Here is a 21,532-nt window from a genome sequence, read left to right as displayed (position 1 = left end):
AATCTCAGATCACATCTGATCAGGTTCAAAGCAAGAGCCCCCACCCTAACCAGGAGCAGCTCATGACCACCCATCAGCCTGTCTAATACCCCTCAGCCCTACCCATAAAACCAAGTTCTTGGTGTTACAGTTGTTTCCTTGCCATCCCTGCAGGGAGGGAAAAACCCACCTTTGTCCCCCATTACTGCTCCCAAGACCTGTTGGGCTTCAAAAAGGAGACTGAATAAGGCTTAGTTTTGTGCCAAAGGCTCTCACAGACTCTACAGCACCAGCTCTTCATGGATGAGCTGTTGGACTGGGTGAGGGCTCCTGCACACCCAGGGAGCAGCAGGTACCCTGGGTGCCAAGGGCAAACAGGAGCCAAGCAAAAGATACCTCCCTCCAGCACTACTCTGCAGAGCAGAGCCCTGTTCCCTTGCCATCCCACAGCCACGCATCCCACAGAGGTGGCCAAGACAAATGATTCCTCCTAAAACACATTCCTGGGCTGGAAAGGGCGCAGAGATTGATGTGTCCCTGACCAGACAGCTGGCAAGAGGGGAAAAATTATATACAAAAGAAAGATATATCAATCACACCACAAATTACACTCCAATATGTCCTTCAGGCATGAAGGTCCCCTGCTTGCTGCCATACTTGCTTCTTTTGGGGTATGCACAGATCACAGCAGCTGAGTGCGTGCTTAAGAGGACCCTACCCATCACAGCCACAAAGTCCATGCAGGGCGTTACTGTGGGGTACCCAGCAAGCATGGGAGCCATGGGATTATCCCCCAGCTTCCCTTCCCTGCCCCTCCACAGGGTCTGGCTGAGCAGCAGTGCCTGGGAGCAAACCAGCACCAACTCAAGGTGGGGTGGGAAGCACCACATCAATCACTGCCCATTGCCAGCAGCCTCCCTCTATTGTAGGGAATGTATCCACTCCTGGGTTCTTCCTTCGGTTGTCATTCCTCCTCTCCAGCTGAATCTTGATGCTGGTGTCTGTGTTTGAGCACTCAGCTGGGAGTGTCATGTGAGATGCTGTGAGTGGAAAATCAAAGCTTTACTGGAGTTCCAGGGCTGCCTCAAACACTTCCCATAGATCAGGCTGTTACTACAAGCAGGTGCCTGCTGCAGCACGCTCAAGTTGGGGTTACAAAGCAAGCTCTGTTATTACCTCCCCTTTTTGCATGCAGGTGACTTTATCAGCTCTTCACTATGGAAAGGTGAAACTTTCTGTATTTTCTGAACTTTTCGAGAGGGAAAAGGGTTTAAAGAACATTTTGTCATTTTCTGAGTCATGGCAGAGCAATTAAAATATGCTTTTCTCAGTAGTTCAAGACACCAGTAACAATGCGCACACTTTTTAGAACTAGAATAAAGCCAAAAAGCAGAAGTTTGAATCTGGTTCAGTCACCAGACTGTGGAACAGCACTTGTAAAATGAACAAATCAGATCACTTCTGAGCAGGAGCAGCAGGCATCTCCTGCGTCAGTCAGCTTCTGTGGAGTGATTTTCTTCGCTTCCTTTTGTAGAGGAGCCAAATGAAGTCTTTTTCCCTTCCTTGCGTTGCTGGAAAGTCTTCCCATATCCCTGTTGCTGGAGTGTGTTGAAGAGGAGGTGGCTCTGTTAGGGGCAAAAGTAGCCTGGATAAGTTGCAGAGTGGGAGCATGGGAGAGGCAGGACTGCAGCCCCAGAGCCCTGTGTAAAACACTGCACATCTGCTACAGGGACTGATAATCTGCCTCCTCTCCACTATCCCTGGTGTCTACACCAGATGTCTTAGAGGAATTGCACCCTCTAAAAGCATACATGATTATTTGCTGTAGCCATGACCTGGCCAAAGGACACAACCCATCAGCCATCCAGGGTGGCATTCCCAACCCATGGCTTCTGTATCCCAAGGCATCCCAAACATATCGGAGACAGCTAAGGAGTTGGGGGTCAGGTGACAGAGCAGGAGAACGTGGCTTTGCCCTCAGCACATCACTTGGGGACTCTCACCACCCACAGAGCTTCAATGAGCACCACTGCTCAGAGGGCACTTGAGCTGCATGGGATGAGATTTGTGTTGGTACAGCCCCCGAGATCAACCAGAGCTCAGCTGCTGCTTCCAATAAAGCAGATTTAGCTCTTGAACCATCTCTGTTTCTCATTGCCAGATGAATAATGAACAAATATAAATCACAAAGAATTTATCTGATGATGGCAAGGAGAGGAAAAGGATGAATAATTTATTTGATGGATATTTTTCATCCATCCATAGAGCCAGCCAAGTAATGAAAACATTTATTCACAAATCGCTCTTCTGACAGTTGAAAACTTTGTACAGTGAGTTATTCATGTATGTATGGTTTGAGTCCCCAAGAACCCAAAACAGTGAGCTGACCTTGGAGGGGGGGGAAGAAGTGTTAGAGCTGCACCTATCTTGGACCCACCTTGTGCCTACTATCTCCAGACCATGGGAAATGGGATCTTCACTCACAAGACAACCCCAGAACTGGACAGGCACCTACCACATGGCCATGCTCGGAGGCCCAGCCTCGTGCTGCAGTTCACAAGTGTCCCAGAGGCACTTTGTCAGTGGCATCACAGCCAAGGTTCTCCAGATCCGCACTCCAGCTTAGAGACCTCCCAAGCACCACAGTTACTCTCCTGTCTGTGGAGGTCATTGCTTCCTGATGCTTCAAAGGGGCTTCCAGCTCATCCCGGTTAAAATCATTGGAACACGGCATGCCGCTTTCCAATGAAGGCAAAGAGATGTCCTTCCCACCAGCCCTGCTCTGTTCCAAAGATGCAGCTGCACCCACCCCTCCACAAATAAACCACAAGAGAGGCCTAAAAATACCCTCTGACAGAAAAGAAGTTATAGAGCTGCCTTTCCAAATCCTGGGGAGTTTATGCCATTATCAGAACTACTTCCTCCGTCTTGTCTTACAACTTTTGGATTGATCAAATAAGCCAAATGGGTCCATATTCCCTCTAAACAATATGAGCAGCAGTCAAGCAAGGTTATAGCTGCCACAGATGAAAATATGATATTTATGGCCCCCTGAGTTCCAGTCACTATTTTATGAGCTCAGCTCCTCTAAAGAGGGTCACAAATCTACATCAAGGCCCCAAGTGCAGGGCTGTGTATTTGGATCCTTCAAGACATTTGAAGTTACACAAAGATGGACTGCTTCTATTCACCGTCCCTATTCAGAGGCACAGAAACACCCGTTATTCCAGCGTGCCCACAGAATAAATTGCCATCTGCTTTCAAGTACTAGAAAAGGAAAAATGTCTATGGGCAGACCTCTGGAGCTGGTGAACCACAAAACTTGTCACAGATGAATTAATCTCACAAAAAGCATCAAAATCGCGTCTGCTGCTCTGAAATAGATTCAAACTATCCATTCCCCTTCAGTGAATGAAGCTGGGCTGGTAATCACGTTAAACCAGGTTGCTTATGAGATTTGAGCACTTCTGGGAAACTACAATGGAACAACTCTGGGCATATGGCATTTGCAAGGTTCTCCCTCTTCCCAACTCAGATTGTTATTGCAGAAGACGTGGAAATGAGAATAAAGATAAAAGCTCATGCAGGCTGAGCAGATGGCTGATGTTTCTTCGCAACAGAGACCCCAACAGAGGGCTATGTTTGCAGGGAGGAAGATGGGAATGTGCAGAGCAGACTAGGATGACTTAGGACACAGGGCTGGATTTGACCTCGCAGACCTTCACATCCACTTCCCTGCAAAAGCTCAGTGTCACTAAAAGCAGAAGTATCCACAGCCAAGGAACCGCTCTTCATCCTTATCTCCACCTGCAGCAGGACAGGATCTGAGCTGCAGGACCTCAGTCAAACACCCAACCCAGCCACAGCCTTTGAACAGTTACCCATTTAGGACCTGGTCAGACATCTTTTCTTAGACTGGGTAACACCCTCCTCCACAAGAGTCACCCTCCTCCACAAGACTGCAATAGTGCTATTAGCAGCATACAGCTTTCCTCCAACAGTGCTCTGGCCATTCATAGAATCATAGGATGGTTAGGGTTGGAAAGGACCTTAAGATCATCAAGTTCCAACCCCCCCTCCCATGGGCAGGGACACCTCACACTAAACCATATCACCCAAGGCCTCGTCCAACCTGGCCTTGAACACTGCCAGGGATGGAGCATTCACAACCTCCCTGGGCAACCCATTCCAGTGCCTCACCACCCTAACAGGAAAGAATTTCCTCCTTATATCCAATCTAAACTTCCCCTGTTTAAGTTTTAACCCATTACCCCTTGTCCTATCACTACAGTAAAACATTCAAACACATACCTGTTATAAGGTCACCTCTACAGGATGTTTCCATGACTTCTCGCAAGTGTACAACTATCAAAGGTAGTTGGGACATCAGAATCAAGGTCACTGCAATAAAAAGGTGATAACATGAACCGAACAAGCTTTCCCAGGACCCTGAGCAGAGGAGTGAATAACCAAACTATGTCAAAGCATGTATGCCAGAGTGGTACTGGTACTAAAGGTACATGCCATAAGCAGGGAAACTCATCTAGTCCATGCTTCAGTATGGTTTAGCCACATGCACCCATTTTCCCCATGCAGACACTGGACTAGAAGTTGCAGTGTAATTGGTGACCCCAAAGGATGTCTTGGTTACATCTGAGGCAACTTGCTCCCAGCTTGCTCTAATCACAGCTGGGTTGCTGTTTGTCCAGACTAAAACCCTGCTGGCACCAAAGGAAGATCACACAGTGGGGTTGGTCCCAGTCCTGCTTGGAGATGGGCACCAGACAGTGGTCACCCTTCACACCCTAAGGAGCAGCTCCATCCTCCTTCATCCTTGCCCAGGACATGTCCCCGCTGAAGGTTTCACCCACTGGCACATTTCCATGGTTTCAGTGGCCCACAATGGCCACAAAATAAGCAACATTCCAGCCAAAATACAACAGTTGGAAGTTTCTGACCTTGAGCCTTACCTGCAAGCAGAGCCTGGGCTGAGGCATCCATGAAGGCTGCACAAGCACAGCTCCACAGCTCAGCTTAGTGCATCGATGCAACAGCTTGGCCACAAGAGCATCAAGACCCAGACAGAGCCTCATGGGCAGAGTCATTTTCCCATTAAAGAATCATGGAATATCCCAAACTGGAAGGGCCCATAAGGATCATTGAGTTCAACTTCCTGGAAGCTTACCTGTTGGAGAGAAAAGCCTGTTTATCCAGCGCTGCTCTCATACTTCAGGGTCATGCAGAACACATGGCACTCCTTAAACAGACAAACATCCCATCCTGATAGTAGATACCTGGATCATCTTTATGCCCAAACATCACCTTCAGTCAATGTATAATGCTTAAATTCCTAGAGATTCTCAGCAGCATTTACTCAGAACATTAAATAAATAAATAAATAAGTAGATATATAAATAAATAAATAAACTACAGTCTATTTTGTGGAGCCTTTTCAGAGGTTTTTGTACCATTTATAAATGGATTTTCAAGCAAACCCTTCCAGTGCACACACCTGCCTGGAAACCAGGATCTGAGTGCCCAAGAACATCAGAAATGCTGGAAAAACCTCACCATAGCCCTTCACTTGAGTAATTTTTATTCCTTCGCCCTTAATCACCAGGCCCAGCACTTCCTATTAACTCCCATTAAACCTTCACAGGTGCCTACCAAGCCAGACATTTAAGGAGAATTTAAGCTACCTGAACCTGCTGGAAAGGTTTATTGAAAGGAACAGTGAAATCTCTCCCCTCAGTTCCTCCAGCTTCATTTTTTACTGCTCTTCCCCCATTACTCTGAAGTATTTCCATATTTTTACATCTGAAGTGAGCTTCATTCCATTTCAAGCTATGATCTGCAAAGCCTCTGCAGCAGCCATGACTGCCCCAATGCCCACTTTGCCCAGGCATAGAGACATCCTCTTTGCAAAGATGCAGGCGATGCCAGCAGCAGGTGAGCTGAGGGCAAGGACAATGACACGCTCCTGCCTCTGACATGGGGCTGACCAAAGAGATGGTTGTTGGTGGAAGAGGGGAGGAGCAGCTGGTGGTTTAGGTAGCATTTCTGACCCAGATAATGGTCTTTGGGTCACCCAGCAATGTCTCGGTGAGATGGTGAGAGAAGACAAGAGCAGTTCATGGACACCCGCTGTGAGCTAACACTGACCTTGCTGAGCCCCGGCTGGCCAAGAGGGAATGGTGGTGCTTTCCCAGAAGACAGGTACATCCAGAATGGATTCATATGGAATCATGGAATCCCAGCCTGGTTTGTGTTGGAAGGGACCTTAAAGCTCATCCAGCTCCAGCCCCTGCCACGGGCAGGGGCCCCTTCCACTGGAGCAGCTTGCTCCAAGCCCCTGTGTCCAACCTGGCCTTGAACACTGCCAGGGATGGGGCAGCCACAGCTTCCCTGGGCACCCTGTGCCAGCGCCTCAGCACCCTCTCTGCTGATTCTTGCTTACGTGAAAGCCCAAAGGCGTTTCCCAGCGAACTGCAAAGTTATTCCCACATTTTTACATCTTTCTTCCCAGACCAGCAGCAGGCAGCAAATGAGATCCGCCCAAGGCACCCTGGGGGGTTTGCTGGGGTGATCAAGGTGGTCACAGCTCCCTGTGTCCAGCCACCTCCCGCGGCTGGGCAGTGCGGGCAGGCAGCTATCCTGGAGCTCCATCTAGTGTGCTGCTCCCCCGCCGTGCCCAGCACCAGCTTTATCCCCAGCTCTGCAGTGCGGGAACCCCTGGCTCCTGGAGCCCCGGGATTCCCAGAGGCTCGTGCTTTGGGACTCTCAGAATCACAGAATCCCAGCCTGGTTTGTGCTGAAGGGACCTTGAAGCTCCTCCAGCTCCAACCCCTGCCACAGGCAGGGACCCCTTCCACTGGAGCAGCTTGCTCCAAGCCCCTGTGTCCAACCCGGTTGTTGCCACTGCAGAAGACACCATAAAGCACAACTCGGGTGCATTTGCAACCAGAGGACAGTGAGCCGCTACTTTTTACATCCTCGTCTTGTTTTCCCGTGTGAACGCACTTGGGGCTGCCCCACTGCAGGAGCTTGTGCTGCTCACCAGCACTTGAGCAGAGCACAGCCAGGCATCAGGGCACGGCTCTGGGGTTTCAAAGGATTCTCGTTTTCAAGGGTTCAGCACTTGCCCGATTGCCTTCACAAGCATCCAGCACAGCAGAGGTGCTGAGGGCTCCAGGAAAGGTGGTTTCCCCTTAAACAGCCTCTTGCTGTAGGGTGTCAGCAAACAGGGAGCCTGCACTGAGCACAACAGAGCTGTGAGCCCCTGGGTCTGCTGTAACCATCAGCATCAGAAGGGGAGGAAAGGAGAGAAGTGGAGGGGAGGAAGGAGAGGGGAGGAGAGGAGCGGAGCAGCATTGGTTCCCAAAGGAATCAAGGAAAAAGCAGAATGATCTTCTTGCTGCTTTTCCCCCAACTCCACTTGGCATAGAGACCCGGTTGTCTCTCTCCATTACTCCATTCAAACCCACTTTCAAAGGACCCGTTGCTGTCCATGCCCACCCCACCAGCCTTGCACCCCAGCATCCCCCCTCCTCCTGCTCCTCGCTCCCGCGGGAAGCCAAGCCAGACTTTGTGCATGGTTTTACATCTTTAACCATTCCCAATGCTCACAGCTTCAGCAGCAAACACCTCTTTGTTCAGCCATTGCCCCAGGCACAGAAACAAGAGGCCGATTGCTCACTGGGCTGATGAGTGAGCTGTTATTTGCCACCTGCCTTAGTACTGGGTCACAGCCCATCCCCAGCACTCACAGTGGGCTCAGGCTCTCCCCTGCAACTGAGATGTAAGGGAACATTAAAGAAGGGAGATGTATAAATACTTAAATACATGAATAATTAACAAGAATAGTTGTTTCTTTTTGCCATGACACTTGCCGAGATGTGTAATAGAAGGCTACAAATGATCTCCAGCTATTAGCAGATGAGGTAAGTGAAGGTCTTTACACAGCACCCATTTGGTCAATCTTTTATTAAACACCTCTGCAGTGCTCGTCACCCCTTACTCCTCACCCAACACGTGCTCTGCGCAGCTTACAGCCACTCGGCTTTTCCATGCTGTTTCGGTCCCTCAACCCAACCCTTGTGTAGAGACAGGGAAATGGGCTCTAAAGCAGCAGGTTGCAAACTACCAGGGAAACCCCACTCTGCCGGGCTGGAGCCTTCAGAGCTCTCAGAAAGACACCAGAGAACAAACATGATTCTTCATTGGAATAAAACCACGGTGATTTTCCATGCTGGCCCCAAGGGCCGGTGCTCCAGGGGTGAAGGATGTGCTCATCCCTGTGCAGGCCCATGAGCTGCTCTGCTAAGTTGGCCTTCGGTTCCATACGTCTTACAAAAACCTCTTAAAACAACTGCTATAAATGCTTTCATTGCGAGGATGTTCTGACTTCAACACATCTGATTCATCTCCCTGCTATAAATGATCCTTTTACAACAGGGACTGAGCAGCCAAAGGAAAGCAGAACCGCTTCCTCCCTGCTATGGCAATCAAGTTGTTTGGCCTAAAATGTGCCTTAAAAGTGAATCCATAATGATCCTGGCAATGCAAGGAAACTGCTGTTACCAGGAGTAAAATGTAGGTAGTAACTCTGTGGGTTTTTCTCCACTGAAACTGTAATTAACGTGGATCCTGTGTACTAAGTGCAGGGAGAAATACAGTCCTCACAGCAGTTAAAATGCATCTCATTAGCACTGAAACGACTGTATTGTCAAAATGCATTATGTTCCGCAAGGAGAAAGTGTGTAATTGAATTCCCACCAAAGCACAGTTCATCTGCATCCAGTGGCATTGTGGAGCTCACTTCGGCTGCTGCTGGAAATGAGGATTAATTGGGATCCCTGCTCCTTATTGGATGTGCTGTGGGCAGGCTGGGGGCTGCAGTGAGAGGCTCAGTGCCCTCATCCAGGAATAGGGGCTGAGAGTTTTAGCCACTCCTGTTGGCAGGACCCATTAGACACTGAAAATGTCTTTGAAAATGCAGTAAAGACTAGTTTAAAAAGGCCACCAGTTCAAATGAAGGCACCCCTTTGCTGCATAAATACTTCAGTAACAATTAATGACTGATTTATGCCATTGCTTTTGGATTATTCTAGGCTGGGTTGGTACAAGTGGATGTGATGTGTAGAAATCATTTCCTATGCAACCAACAAGTCTGCTGCAAGAGGTGCAAACACACAGGATAAGGAATTCTCCCAGTGGGCATGCGGGGCTGTTCGCCTCATTCAAGATCTCATCGATCTTGAATTGATCTCTCATTGATCTGCAGCATTTGAATGGGTAATTATTATTCATTGAAATAAAAGCTTCCCACTTCCCACAGCTCAGCACCCCGGACCCTCACTCCCACAGAGTCACAGTGCAAGTGAGAATGGATCAGATCCCTTAGTGACTCCAATGCCTCCTTTGGACCATGCTTTGAGCCATAGCGAAGGCTGTGGGAGCCATCCATCACTTTTAACCTTTGCAAAACCTTTTGCTGTGGTATCACTTTAAGCTGCCACTTGGGTGAGCTTTCCTTATTGGAGATGTGAGGGATGCTGAGCTCCAGCTTCCTCCAGCTCCCTGCACATGTGGGGAATGGTCCCACAGCTCCTGGGCTCTCGCTCTGCTCCCCAGTGCTGCGGTCCCCTCCGACGCAGCCAGGCACATCCCATCACTTCTACTCTTCAAATCCCCTTATTCAGATCTAACGAGGAAATAATTTCAATTAAGGAAATTAAAAATGCATTTGCATTTGGATTTGAAGTCGGTGTTAATTTGAAGGTACTGAAAAGAGCCCTCCGGCAGCATCAGGATCCACTTGTGTCAGGAGAAGCAGGGATGGGGATGAGGATGGAGGAGGGGAAGAACCCGCTCCATCACCTGGGGACAGCAACGCTTGCATAGAGGAGGGACCCAGTCCCTGGGGAGCAGAGGCTGTGCTGGCAGAGGTGGAACAGAGCCAGTCCTGCTCCAGGTCCTCATCCAAGCAGCAGGGATCCTCTCCAGCCTAAACACAGCCCCTGAGCCATGTGTCCAACCTCCCTGCCCAGAACTATGGGGCTTATTCCAGCCACCAGCAGACCTCTGTCAAACTGCCATAATGCAGCTAAGAAGGTGCCCAGTGATGCTGAGCAGGACACAACCATTGATGTGCGAGTGGCATGGACCAGGTGAGACCCTTCCTGCTACAGCAGGGAACTGCTTCACCCCCCTGGCCTCTGCTCTGATTTGAGGTGGGATGTGCTGGATAACCTTGAGGCTGCCCACAGCTCCCGGGTCTACCCGACAGCAGGAGATGGCTTTGCCAACATGAGAAAAGGGTCTCCAAGATCCTGTTGATGCACACAGCATCAGTGCTTTGAGACTTTGAACCCATCTATCCCCTTCCAGCTCCTGCTCAAATCCAGTTTGTCCGTTGGGCAGGTACCACTCGCTTGGTGAAGCTCCATATGCAGCCAGTTACCAGGATGTCCCAGGGTGGAAGTGCCAATGGGCAAAGCAAAGCCCCAGCCAAGGAGGGCTCCTGCCAATTGCATTTCTACAGTAGCTGGGAAAAGAAGCTGGAAAATCCTTCAGAGGATCCCTGAAGCCATGAGGCTGCAAGGAGGGATGAGCGTGTTCCCAAGCTGCCCAGGAACCCATGGGCTGTGGTTGCCTCTCAGGTCCCCTGCACGGGCAGCCCTGGTGGGCTCAGGAGATGCCAGGTCCTGGTTCCACTTCCTCCTTCATTTGCTGCTGGTCTCCAGCACTATACGATTCTCCACCACCAGTTTCCACCGGTGCCACCAACCCATGCTCAGCTCAGCTCAATGATGGTGCCACACAGAGATGGCTTTTGGCCAGACAGAAGGAGGTGCTGCTCATTTCAGCTCCTCCAGCAAAGGCAGCCTAGAGACCAGTGCAATGTACGGCTCAGTTTAATGCAGCTGGATAGCAGTCCTATTGTAACTGGAGCTAATTAGTTAAGTAATTCCCTGTGTTATTAATTCTGCAGCTTTGCCATCATCAATGTATTTGTAATAACAGCATTTCCTCTGTAATAGCATTAATCATAATGGATTTACTCAGAAATTAAGGGGGAAGGGATATTATCTCCCTTGGGAACACCATTTGACAGCAGCTCTACCTGCTGTTATGATCTTTATTGGTTTATTCTTAATGCTTTGCTCATTAATCTGCTTCCTAAGAGCCCCCCACAGACACCTCTGTGAGTGGAAACCACGAGGAGAAGAAAGCAGCCAGGCAAGGGGGGCTCCAAGCAGAAAGAACCCACCAAATCCTTAGGGATGGCCAGCACGGCCACAAGCAATTCCTCCTGGTATGTGAGGGCAGGAGCACATGGTCTTGCCCTGCCTCAGTGGGGCCTACAAGGATGCTGGAGAGGGTCTCTTAATCAGGAACTGCAGCGATAGGACAGGGGTGATGGGTTCAGACTGAAAGAGAAGTTCAGGTTGGATATAAGGGAAAAGTTCTTTACTGTGAGGGTGCTGAGGTGCTGGCACAGGGTGCCCAAGAGAGTGGTAAATGCTCCATCCCTGGCAGTGTTCAAGGCCAGGCTGGACAGAGCCTTGAGAGTCGTGGTTTAGTGTAAGGTGTCCCTGCCCATGGCAGGGGGTTGGAACTGGATGAGCTTAAGGTCCTTTTCAACCCAAACTGCCCTGGGATGCTTTGACTCCATGAATGTCCACATCTGGGCAGCACCCACTTCTTTGGCCAGTTTGCTCAATCTCAGCTCCACGCTCAAGAGCCTCTTCTGGCAGTTCCAGGTGAGCAAGGAAGATCCAGCATCGCTTCCCAACATTCACACCGAGCATGGAAAGGTTTTGTTGGACCCTTTCTCCTCCCAGCAGGCTTCTGGTTCAGGACGCTTGCACCAGACCAGCACTTGCTGAGACCAGCAGCAGCTTGTCCAAGCCATGGTACCAAGTGAGACACCCAGCTCACGAGTGCCCAGGCAGGGCACCAAGCTCAGCCATGCTGGAGCAGGATCACCCAGGCATCCCCACACACCACATTGGTCATGGTCACGTCCCTATGGGAATCCTCAGCAACTCATCCCCACCATCCTCGCCAGCACCCCATGAGCAGGATGTGATGCTCTCACCAGCAGCTCCTTTCTGACAGAAATCAAAACCCGATTTATCTGCTAAAAATCAGATGATCTGATGAAAATTAAAGCCTGAAGCCTAAAGCATCCAGCTCTGGGGTTTTATTGCACTCAGCTTGCCCTGATTACTTTATGGCTGCGCATAAAGACAATGAGGTTTTTCATGCAGCCCGCATTAAACTCCTTTGATGACTTGCCCAGGAGAGCAGTGATGCCATAGAGGCTGCCCAGCCACCAGCAGGATAACAAGCCGAAGGCAGCAGTGCAGCACCAAGCACAAGCCCCATGGTGCTGGCCACCAATAAACATATTTTCTTCCTGTTCTTTGCCCCTTTAATATTATTCTATCAATTTTTTCCCCTTTAATTCTCAGGAGTCTCTTGCTGACAGTGGAGGATGCTGGAAAGCTGCCCCCTGTGCCACAGCTGAACCGTAGAGCTGCGGACTTGAGATGATGCCCGTGCCACCTGGGCTCTGTGCTTCCTAAAGCCATGAGCCTGTTTTCCCTCTCTTCATGCTTGCCACGCTTGGTTCTAATTCGTTAAGCATGACTTGCAGCCTAGGTAATTACATTTGTCTTCATTAGGATGTACGACCACACACGGCCGCGCTGTTCTTCTGCAGCCAGCTCCTCGCCAGGCTGGAACCCCCCGTTTCCATCACAGGAGCCCCACAAGCTGCTGAACCCAGGGGCTGCTGGCAGCTGAGTGAATACAGAGATGCCTCTTGCACATGTGCCTGTAAATCAGCCCTGACCTTAGCACAAAGCAGGATGTCCTTAGCACTGCTTGATCCTTGCCAGGAGCAAGCCTTGCCTATGGGAGAGGCAGTGATGCTCTGTGGGATGCGGGACCAGGGGACTGACACCAGGAAGGTGGGAAGCGGGTCATGGGCAGGTTGAAGGGAGCCTGTAGAGGTATTTAAGGTGAAGATCTCAAATGAGACCATGAAGTCAGACGAAGCCCAGCTGCAGGGTCAGCCCACGCTGAGAAGCCACCATGGGCTGTGGATAGGGGCAGGAGGGAAGCGTGAAGCAGGATAGTTAAATGAGCAGAGATGAGGAAGACCCATGGTAATTCCCAGCGTTTTACCAAGCAGCGCCGCGGGACAGGGAATAGATTACATCCTATCACAAGTGTTTCAAGACATGCTGCAGATAAGCAAGGAGAGAAATGATCCATCCCCATTGGGGGGGCAGGACACAAGGCTGGGAGGGAATAACGGAGGGTGAAACAGGGCCTGGCTGTGTCCAGGACAAACCACAGCTGCCATTTGTCCCTGGATGTCAAACAGCTTAATCTAGATCCCAGGTTATGATTAATACCACGTGGAAGAGCACCATTCCTCCACCAGGGCATGGCAGGGCAGGGATGCAGCACACAAGAGCATGGATGTGGTGCAGGGAAGAACACAGTGCGATTCAAACTGAGCTGATATCCAGCCCTGGAGCTGCTCACTGAGTTCCGAATTCCCAAGGCAGCTGGCTATGGAGCTGAGCACTGGAGTTCTGCTGTTAAAAATGAACTGCCAGGCACTGCCAACGAGTCACTGATTTTATGAAGTCATTAACCAGTCGATTGAAATCAGCTTTCAGCACTGCCACCCTCTTGCCTGGCTCCCATCCATCCATCCATCCATCCATCATCCATCATCCATCATCCATCCATCCATCCATCCATCCCAGCTCTGCACATCCATCTCAGTGCCCTAGCCCAGCCCCTTGGGTCCACGCTGCAGCAGGACTGGGGCAGGCTGAAGATGCTGCAGATGCTGTAGTGAGATGCTCAGCTGCCTGGCTGCACCATCAGCACATTTTTGATGGAGATGCCCCATTTTAGCACTCATGATGCTGACAAATGACAAGCACCGGTTGGGCTCCGTGGGGTGAAGGCCAGGGCACTGCAGTCCCCCAGACCTTACTGCTCCCCCACGGCTCGTCCTGCACATGGCTGCAAAGGCAGCTGTACCCATGGCATGGTCACCTTAGGCTGTGCTGGGACATCCCAGAGCATGGGATGGGGAATCACCCCTGCAACGGGGGCTGCACACACGGCCCTGCACAGGGTAGTGAGGCTATGGCTGATGCTACAGAAGCCACCCTGGCAAGGCAGGTCCCTTCTCTTGCATGGGACCCCTTGCTTTGCCACGGCACCCAGGGGACCCCAGCTTTGCTGCAGCCCCCCCAGGATCCCGGCTGTACCACAGCACCCAGCGCAATCCTGGTTTCCTAAGAGGGGAGCTGGGGCAGGTCTTTCCCATTCAAATACTGGGATTTCACCTTCAAGATCCAAGGCCTGGCCCAGCTCTGCTCACTGGGTGCAGACTGTTGGGGTGCAGAGCGATCCCCAAACAGGACTCAGCCATTCCTGTGCCAAAGGGACAAGGAGCATGCTCTGAACACTACTGTGCTATGAGCTTTGCTGAACCAGCCACCAGCTCAGCACCAGCACTGAGCACCCCTTGCCACCTCCATGGGGGAATGAAGATCTTCCCCCTCACCCAGTCAAACCCTCCGGCTCAAGTTCAAGGCCACAGACCTGAGCCAGCTGATGCCCACGATGCTGCTCTGCTCACCAAGCCCCAGCGCTGCAGCAAGGACATCCCCAGGTCCTCACCAGCCACCACAGGAGCGATGGGGACCCGACAGCAGGCATCCAGGGGGGACTGCAGCTGGGTCTTTATCCCGAAGCACCATCACCCTCCTCACCTGGAACTGGGTTTTGATGGACTGGTAAACCAAAAGCAGCCCCACACCTTGCGATCCATAACAGGAGCCGTGGTGCTGAGGAGCTGATGTAGCACCTGTGGCTGGCTCAGCGATGGTTTGGGAGGGAGGATAAACCGCAGGTGGGTGATGGAGGTGGTGGGTGCAGACACATTCACCACACGCACTGAGAGCGAACCCTGGAACTGTCCCAGCAGCGACAGCAAAGCAGAACTCTGCCCCCTGAGCAGTGTTTCCTCCCGTTGTGTTTCCCCACACACCTTTGCTCTCCTTGTTCAACTGCGTGCTTGTGTCCCTCAGCTCCTGCGCAGGGGGTAGGAGACGGTGCCAAGCCCGCTGCAAACAAACCCAAGTTCTCCAGTGCAGGGTTATGTGAGATCTGTCAATGTGTGCTCAGGTTTGAGGTGAAACCGAGCGGAGTGAGGCTGACAAGTGATGTCTGATATTGGGCTGTGGAGCGCTGCTGGTGGCGGGGACCGAGGCATCACCAGCTGCTACACTGAAAAACCTCCTTTTGCTTCTCCTCCTCCTCCTCTTGTGTTTTAACCTCAAGTAAATCAGTTGTGAATTACACATTGCGCAGCCACAAGGACCAGAGCAGAAACCCAGCAGCCTGTGATGTGCTCTGCAGGGTGAGCTCATCTGCACGGGTGTTAACAAAGGGAAAGCAACAGCCAGAACCGAGGGTACAGGTGCTTCGTGGGAAGGACATTCCCCACACACACTGCCCTCAGGCTCACACGGTGGCACTGGGCCTGGCTGATGCTGTCCCCTGTGATGCCATCACCCAACCCTGACGCTGGCATCGCCTGGCACAGCTGCTCTGTGGCACCCTGAGGATGGAGCAAACGCTGCTCACCTCAAGGTGATGGAGGGCTGTGAAAGCCCCACTGCACAACCCCCCAGTGGCCAGCGCTGCTCTCCTCCTGCCCCACAAGGCTGCTGCCCCGGGCTGGCTGCTCTCTCTAGGTCTAACCCGCTATGGGCAGAGCATCCCTGAGCAGAGGATGGCTGTGAGGCCACCGGAGCCACCCGAGTGAGCGCCCTGGCCATAGCACCCAGGGGCAGCACTGAACATGGTCACAGGTTTGGCTTTCCACAGGGCTGAGTCTCTGGAGCTCCCACTGATGCTGCTGGAGCTGTGAAATCTCAGTGGGAGCTCCTCAGGAGATGCTCAAAGCTGGGTCATTCACCAGAGCCCAGCAGAGCAGCAGCCACGCTGCTGCCCCTCCCTGCCTCAGGCAGACCCAGGGTACCCTTAGACCCCCCCTGCACCTTCACCAGAGGCTGGGATGCCCCATGGGGATACCCGTGGGTCCTCCTTGCCCCAGCCCCACAGAGACCAGGGACATGTGGGCTAAAGGAGAGCTGCTGCCAACCCCCAGAGCCGGCCCCACCTCCTGTCACTGTGGGATGTGGAGCATGATGGGGGCAGCTTCATCCCCATGGCAATGAACCCATCGTTACCCTCAGGCCCACCACATTCACACACCATGCTGCCACCCATCCAAATCACTTCCGTGGGTAGCTGGCCGAGCATCAATGCCAGAGTCACATTTCATTACCATCGCAGCCCCAGCGTTAACCACAGAGCAGCAGCAGATGGTTCTACCCCCCCTTCCGCACCACCCATCCCCTCACCAGCACCTCCTCGCTCTGCAGGACACGTGCTGGTGTTTCCTGCTGGGAGCGTGCCCCATGGCAGAGCTTGGTCCCAGCCCATGCTGTTAATGCAGAAGCTGAAAAGCCGCACCCTGGATGCTCCCGCAGGAAGGTGCCTCCTGCTCACTGCTGCCTGCTGAGGGGAACGCTGCCAGGGCCGAGGCAGTTAGGAACTTAATGCTCATGGACGTGCAGCGCGTTACTGCTGTGCTTAACGATGCAGGATCCAGTGCCTGAAGGGGCCACAGGAAAGCTGGAGAGGGGCTTTGGACAAGGGCCTGTAGGGACAGGACAAGGGCAATGGCTTCAACCTGTGCTCCCAGCAGCGCCTCCTTCCCCTCCCAGGCTGGACCAGCGCTGTTGAACCGGGACCTGCACAGAGCTGGAACCCATCGCGGCATTGCCCTCTGCTGGCCAAGCCTCCCAACGGCTTCCCCCTCCGGAAACGGGGAGCTGGGAACTTAAGTGGAGGGAAATGGTTTCCATTAACAGCTGGCAGGCAGTGCCCCTGCCCTGCATCAGAGCACTGGTCTCTAACTTAGAGAAGCTCTCTTCGGAGGAGACACAGAAACCCGTTTAGGGTTACAAACCTCACCGGGAGACGCTTTACAGCCCCTCCGCCCGGCCACGGCCCCCGCTGCTGTTGAGCCGGGGGTGCCCGTGCCTGGGTGCCCCCAGCACCGCCGGCACAGGGCAGGGCGGGTGCTGGCCGAGCCCCACGGCGCAGTGCAGGCAGCCCCATGCGCACCCCGCAGCCCGGCACAGGGGACGGAGCCCGCGGGCAGCGCCCTGCGCCCTGCAGCTGGGGCCGGTGCCTCCCCGAGCCCCACGGGCAGCTCCACGGAGCAGGGGCAGGAGCCGCTGGGGACCCGCAGCGCCCCCCGGAAATGCAGCTTTGCCCCCGTGTGTTCAAGCCGGGTACTGCAGGGAGGGATGTTGGGGGCCGGTCCCATCCTGCTGCGGGCCGTGCTCCGGGCGCGCTCCCTGCAGCGGGACTGCCACGGGTGCACACGGGTGCGCGAGCACGGCAGAGGAGGGGACGAGCCAGGGCAGCGGGACGAGCGCTTCGGCTGTGTCGCTGTGCTGGAGAGCCCAGTCCGAAGCCCACCGGTGCTGGGACAGTTGGAATCCCCAAAGCCATCATGCTGCTCACCCAGGACCCCAGAAGGCCTCAGTCCCACCAAGCCCCAGAGCCACCTTCTCTCTGGTCCCATAGGTGAATCCCTGGCATCGGCTGCCCCTGGGCAGGGATAGGAGCTGTGAAGGCAGCTGATGCTGGAGAGCTCACCATGGACAGGGAGGATCCATCCAAGCCCCTGTGTGTCGTATCCTTCCTCCTGCTGACCACCCTCCAGGTCCTTCTGCAACACCTCCTCACAACACATACATGGAGCTGGTCATGGAAGAAGATGGGAACCTCCCTATTATCACAGGAGGTAACGAGAACAGGAGCATCAGTGCAGGTGTAGAGCCAAGCAACCAGCAAGGGGCAGAGAGAACCCCAGGAACAGCAGAAGGGGAGCACAAGCTGGTCCCAGCTGGATCCAGCCAGTCATCCTTCCCTTCATACCCACGGGACAGCCAGCTCCGGGATGACACACAGGAGGATGTCACCGTGTTCCCATAGCGCAGGCAAGACAAGGGGAAACCTCTGATAATACCCTAAAACGTGGCCTCAAAATCCTGCCCAGCTCAGAGCCGAAGCGCCTGGAGCCAGGGGAGGGCAGGATGGAGCGGGGCTGCTGAGAGCCACAAGATCTGGGAAGCATCACTTTGATTTAATAGACCTTGATGTTTGAAAATTAAGGCAAGAGAGCTCTTTTATTTACCCCAGGGCTGAGCACAGGCCGCACGTGAGCAGGATTCCAAGGGGAAGAGCTTCACAGATGAGCAGAGTGCAGTCTTGTCCTAAGAATCCAAAATAACGCTAAAAATAAGGAGTGTGGAGCACAGCATGCAACTGTCCAACTGCAGATCCTCTCAACAGAGCTGGAACAGAAGGCTTTAACTCATTGTATCGATCAGAGGTATTACAGCACTTGAGCAAGAAGAAACTCATTCTTGCAGCAGGCTGATTCCATAAACACGCTGCATTCAGAGCCTCCAACAAGCTGAGTGGCTTAATGAAAGGCTTGAGATTGAAATTCCTGTCTGCAGAGGGATTAGGGGAGTTCCAAACTGGTGATGGCATCTCCAGGCACGATGGCACATTGCCACAGTAACCCAGTGGGCTGGGGGTACCCGCAGAGGAGCCCATGGTGCCTCCCAGACACCAACATCCCAGGGGAACCACAGTCAGGCATCACTGCAGCCCCAGTGCAGCCCAGGGGCTCCCCAGCCTCACCCACTTCTAGATGCTCCAATGTCACTCACCAGCGATGTGCAGGGTGCTGGAGGTGGCCTCAGGGCCCCAGGAGGTGCCACAGGGGTTGTGCTGGGGATGGAGGAGCTGCGGCACCAAGGAGCATCCAATGGGTTTCCATGGTGGCTTTAACAGAGGATGCAGGCAGGGCAGGTCCATGGTAGGGAAGAGGAGGAAGGAAGAAGCCCAAGAGGCTCAGCCCAGGCTGTGACCTCCAGGGCCATGCTGGTCAGAGGGCAGTCCTCCAGTGCCACAACACGGTCACAGCCCCAACCTCCCCCAGAGCAAGTGGGGCAGGGGCTCCCAGCTCCAGCTCTAGCCTCACCCATGTCCCACAGCACCCACTGCAGTGTCCCAAGGCCCTGCCTCACAGCACTCATCCATCCCACAGGAAAGCCCAGAGTGTGAGGCTCAGTTTAGGGTTGGGAAAATCAGGGGCAGAAGCAAGCAGACAATAACTTGTTATCAGACATGGGGGTGAAGAGAGAGCCAGCGACTGCCATGTGCTGCAGTGAAGCTGGGTTTATCTGGCAGTGAAGCAAGGTCAGCTCCCCCTGCTCAGGAGTAGGTACCGAGGTGGGATCCGGCTCCGTGGATGCCATGGGTGACAGAGGTGGGGTGGCAGCATTTACAGCACGGAAAAGGATGTCCCAGGGTAAACATGGCAGCTGATCTATGCCACCCAGTGACAGTGAGGGGCTCTCACTCCTAAATGAAATGCCATAGCCTGCTCATGTGCAGGGTGCAGCAGCTCCTGAAGAGCTGGGGAAGCATTCCTGCTCCCTCCCATCACAGCACCAACACAGCTCCTGAGGCAGCACCTCAGCCCCTGCCTCCCACCACATCCACATTCCCCTTCCTGAGCCAAGGACACAGGTTCTCCATGTCCCCCATCCTGAGCACCCCACTGACCAACTGCCACCCCACGGGCACCCGGCCGGCTCAGCTTTGCCCACGCTATGGCAGTGAACCACAGCCATGTGCTGAGCATGGGCAGAGCTGGGCTCTCCACCACTGCAGGAACCAGCTCCCAGACCCCCTCTGGAGCCGTGAGCCCCTCTTCTGTTGCTGTGGCTGGCACTGAAGGCCCCTCTGACCCCACCAGTGGGATGCCATGCACAGTGGGATCTTCCCCGGACACAGCTCTGCTAGCGAAGGCTCCAGTGACTATCTGCAGAACACACACCACAACCTGAGCTGCCCCAGGATCCGTGTGCCAGGCCAAACACTCCATCGACCTCTTCACACTCACCAGGGAAGTCCCAGGAAGCACCTCCCAAGACCCCATTACCACCATGCATTAACTAATGAGCAAATCCACTTGCAGTTAATGGAGCACTGCTTATTTCCTGCCTACTTAACACTGCACTGAAGGTTCTTGCTGTTAAATGTCTGTATGTTAATTCCCAGAAAGAGCATCTGTTGGAGAGAAGGTACATGGAAAATCCATTCATACACCTGGAAAGGTAAAGATCCAGTGACACAGAAGATGGATTTCATAGACAGCAGTACTGGACAGAGCGATAGATTTCCACTGCTCCTGGGAGGGAAGAGCCTCCGCCTGTTGTGCAACACAAGTGCTCTGCAGCCCCATGGAGGACGTCTGCTGAGGTACACAACCACAGCACTGAAAGCAAAGCCACCTCAGCCATTCTCTGCCCAGCTTCTGCAAGTGCTCCTACATGTTCGTCCTGTCCCAAAGGTACAAAAGCAGATCACTGGTGTGAGTGAAATCCCAGAACCCCAGACTGGTTTGGGTTGAAGGGACCTTAAAGCTCACCCAGCTCCAACCCCTGCCACGGGCAGGGACCCCTTCCACTGGAGCAGCTTGCTCCAAGCCCCTGTGTCCAACCTGGCCTTGAGCACTGCCAGGGATGGGGCAGCCACAGCTTCTCTGGGCACCCTGTGCCAGCGCCTCAGCACCCTCACAGGGAAGAGCTTCTGCCTAAGAGCTCAGCTCAGTCTCCCCTCTGGCAGGTTCAAGCCATTTCATTTTACTCCAGGTATTTCAGCTATTCACTGATACAATGCAATGCATCAAGGAATTCAGTGATACTCAAAGCAGAAAGGTGCCCACACACACTAATAAATTGTCGGATTAAGAAACCACCCCATCATTTATTAAAATAATCCAGAACAAACAGGCTGTAAAGAATAAGGCTGTTCCAGGTGTCTGGGTAAAAGTAAAGGGGAATCACAACACACACTCATCACTACATCGGCCCCTTGCTGTGCAGAACAGGTTCTGCCTTTAGTTAAAGCAGTTGGCTAACTGAGCAGGAAGGAAATCACAGCCCAGGCACAGCTGGGCTGGCAGCTGATGCTCCCTCACTTACAGTTTCTGAGCTGCTACAGCAGTAACCTTAAAAGCATTAAGGGTGCTTATGGGATTTCTTTTCCTCTCCCAGCTACACCTGAACACTCCTATTAAGACACTTCACTGCACTTGAGATGCTCACCTAGAACTCCTGTAACAGTGCTTTATAATACATTTGTTAGAACAGTGCACAACAGATACCATTGCTATGACAAAAAACATAGAGCTGAGGCTCCCAGCTCTATCCTAAACCTGTTGCTTCCACTATTAATCCAGCTTTGACTTCTCCTTAGTGTGGGCATTTGGACATGAGGGACCAGAGTGTCATTACAGTAAACCAGCTGAAGCAGCCCTCTGGCAGTGTTGCTCAGCTGTTGTTCC

The 21,532-nt window shown here is 52.9% G+C and overlaps 1 long non-coding RNA gene across 3 annotated transcripts; it reads right to left on the bottom strand.

Moving 5' to 3' along the window:
* Positions 1-497: 497 nt before the first annotated feature.
* On the bottom strand, positions 498-5,121 carry LOC133224236 (uncharacterized). Of its 3 annotated transcripts, XR_009728800.1 has the most exons (4): positions 4,950-5,121; positions 4,291-4,380; positions 1,156-1,350; positions 498-1,039 (listed from the first exon to the last, which is right to left on the bottom strand). It is a non-coding gene; the product is annotated as an uncharacterized LOC133224236 (long non-coding RNA). The 3 variants fall into 3 exon arrangements; XR_009728801.1 differs by having other exon boundaries at positions 498-1,228; positions 4,287-4,380; XR_009728799.1 differs by having other exon boundaries at positions 498-1,350.
* Between the last annotated feature and the right edge of the window lie 16,411 nt (positions 5,122-21,532).

This window comes from Neopsephotus bourkii, unplaced genomic scaffold (genome assembly GCF_033783945.1).
Source record: "Neopsephotus bourkii isolate Nb327-2 ecotype Australia unplaced genomic scaffold, CSIRO-AGI_Nbou_v1 NB_1663, whole genome shotgun sequence".
In the NCBI taxonomy this organism is placed as follows: domain Eukaryota; kingdom Metazoa; phylum Chordata; class Aves; order Psittaciformes; family Psittacidae; genus Neopsephotus; species Neopsephotus bourkii.
The sequence above is the reverse complement of the archived record's forward strand: the minus strand, read 5'-3'. Positions and strand labels throughout refer to the sequence as shown.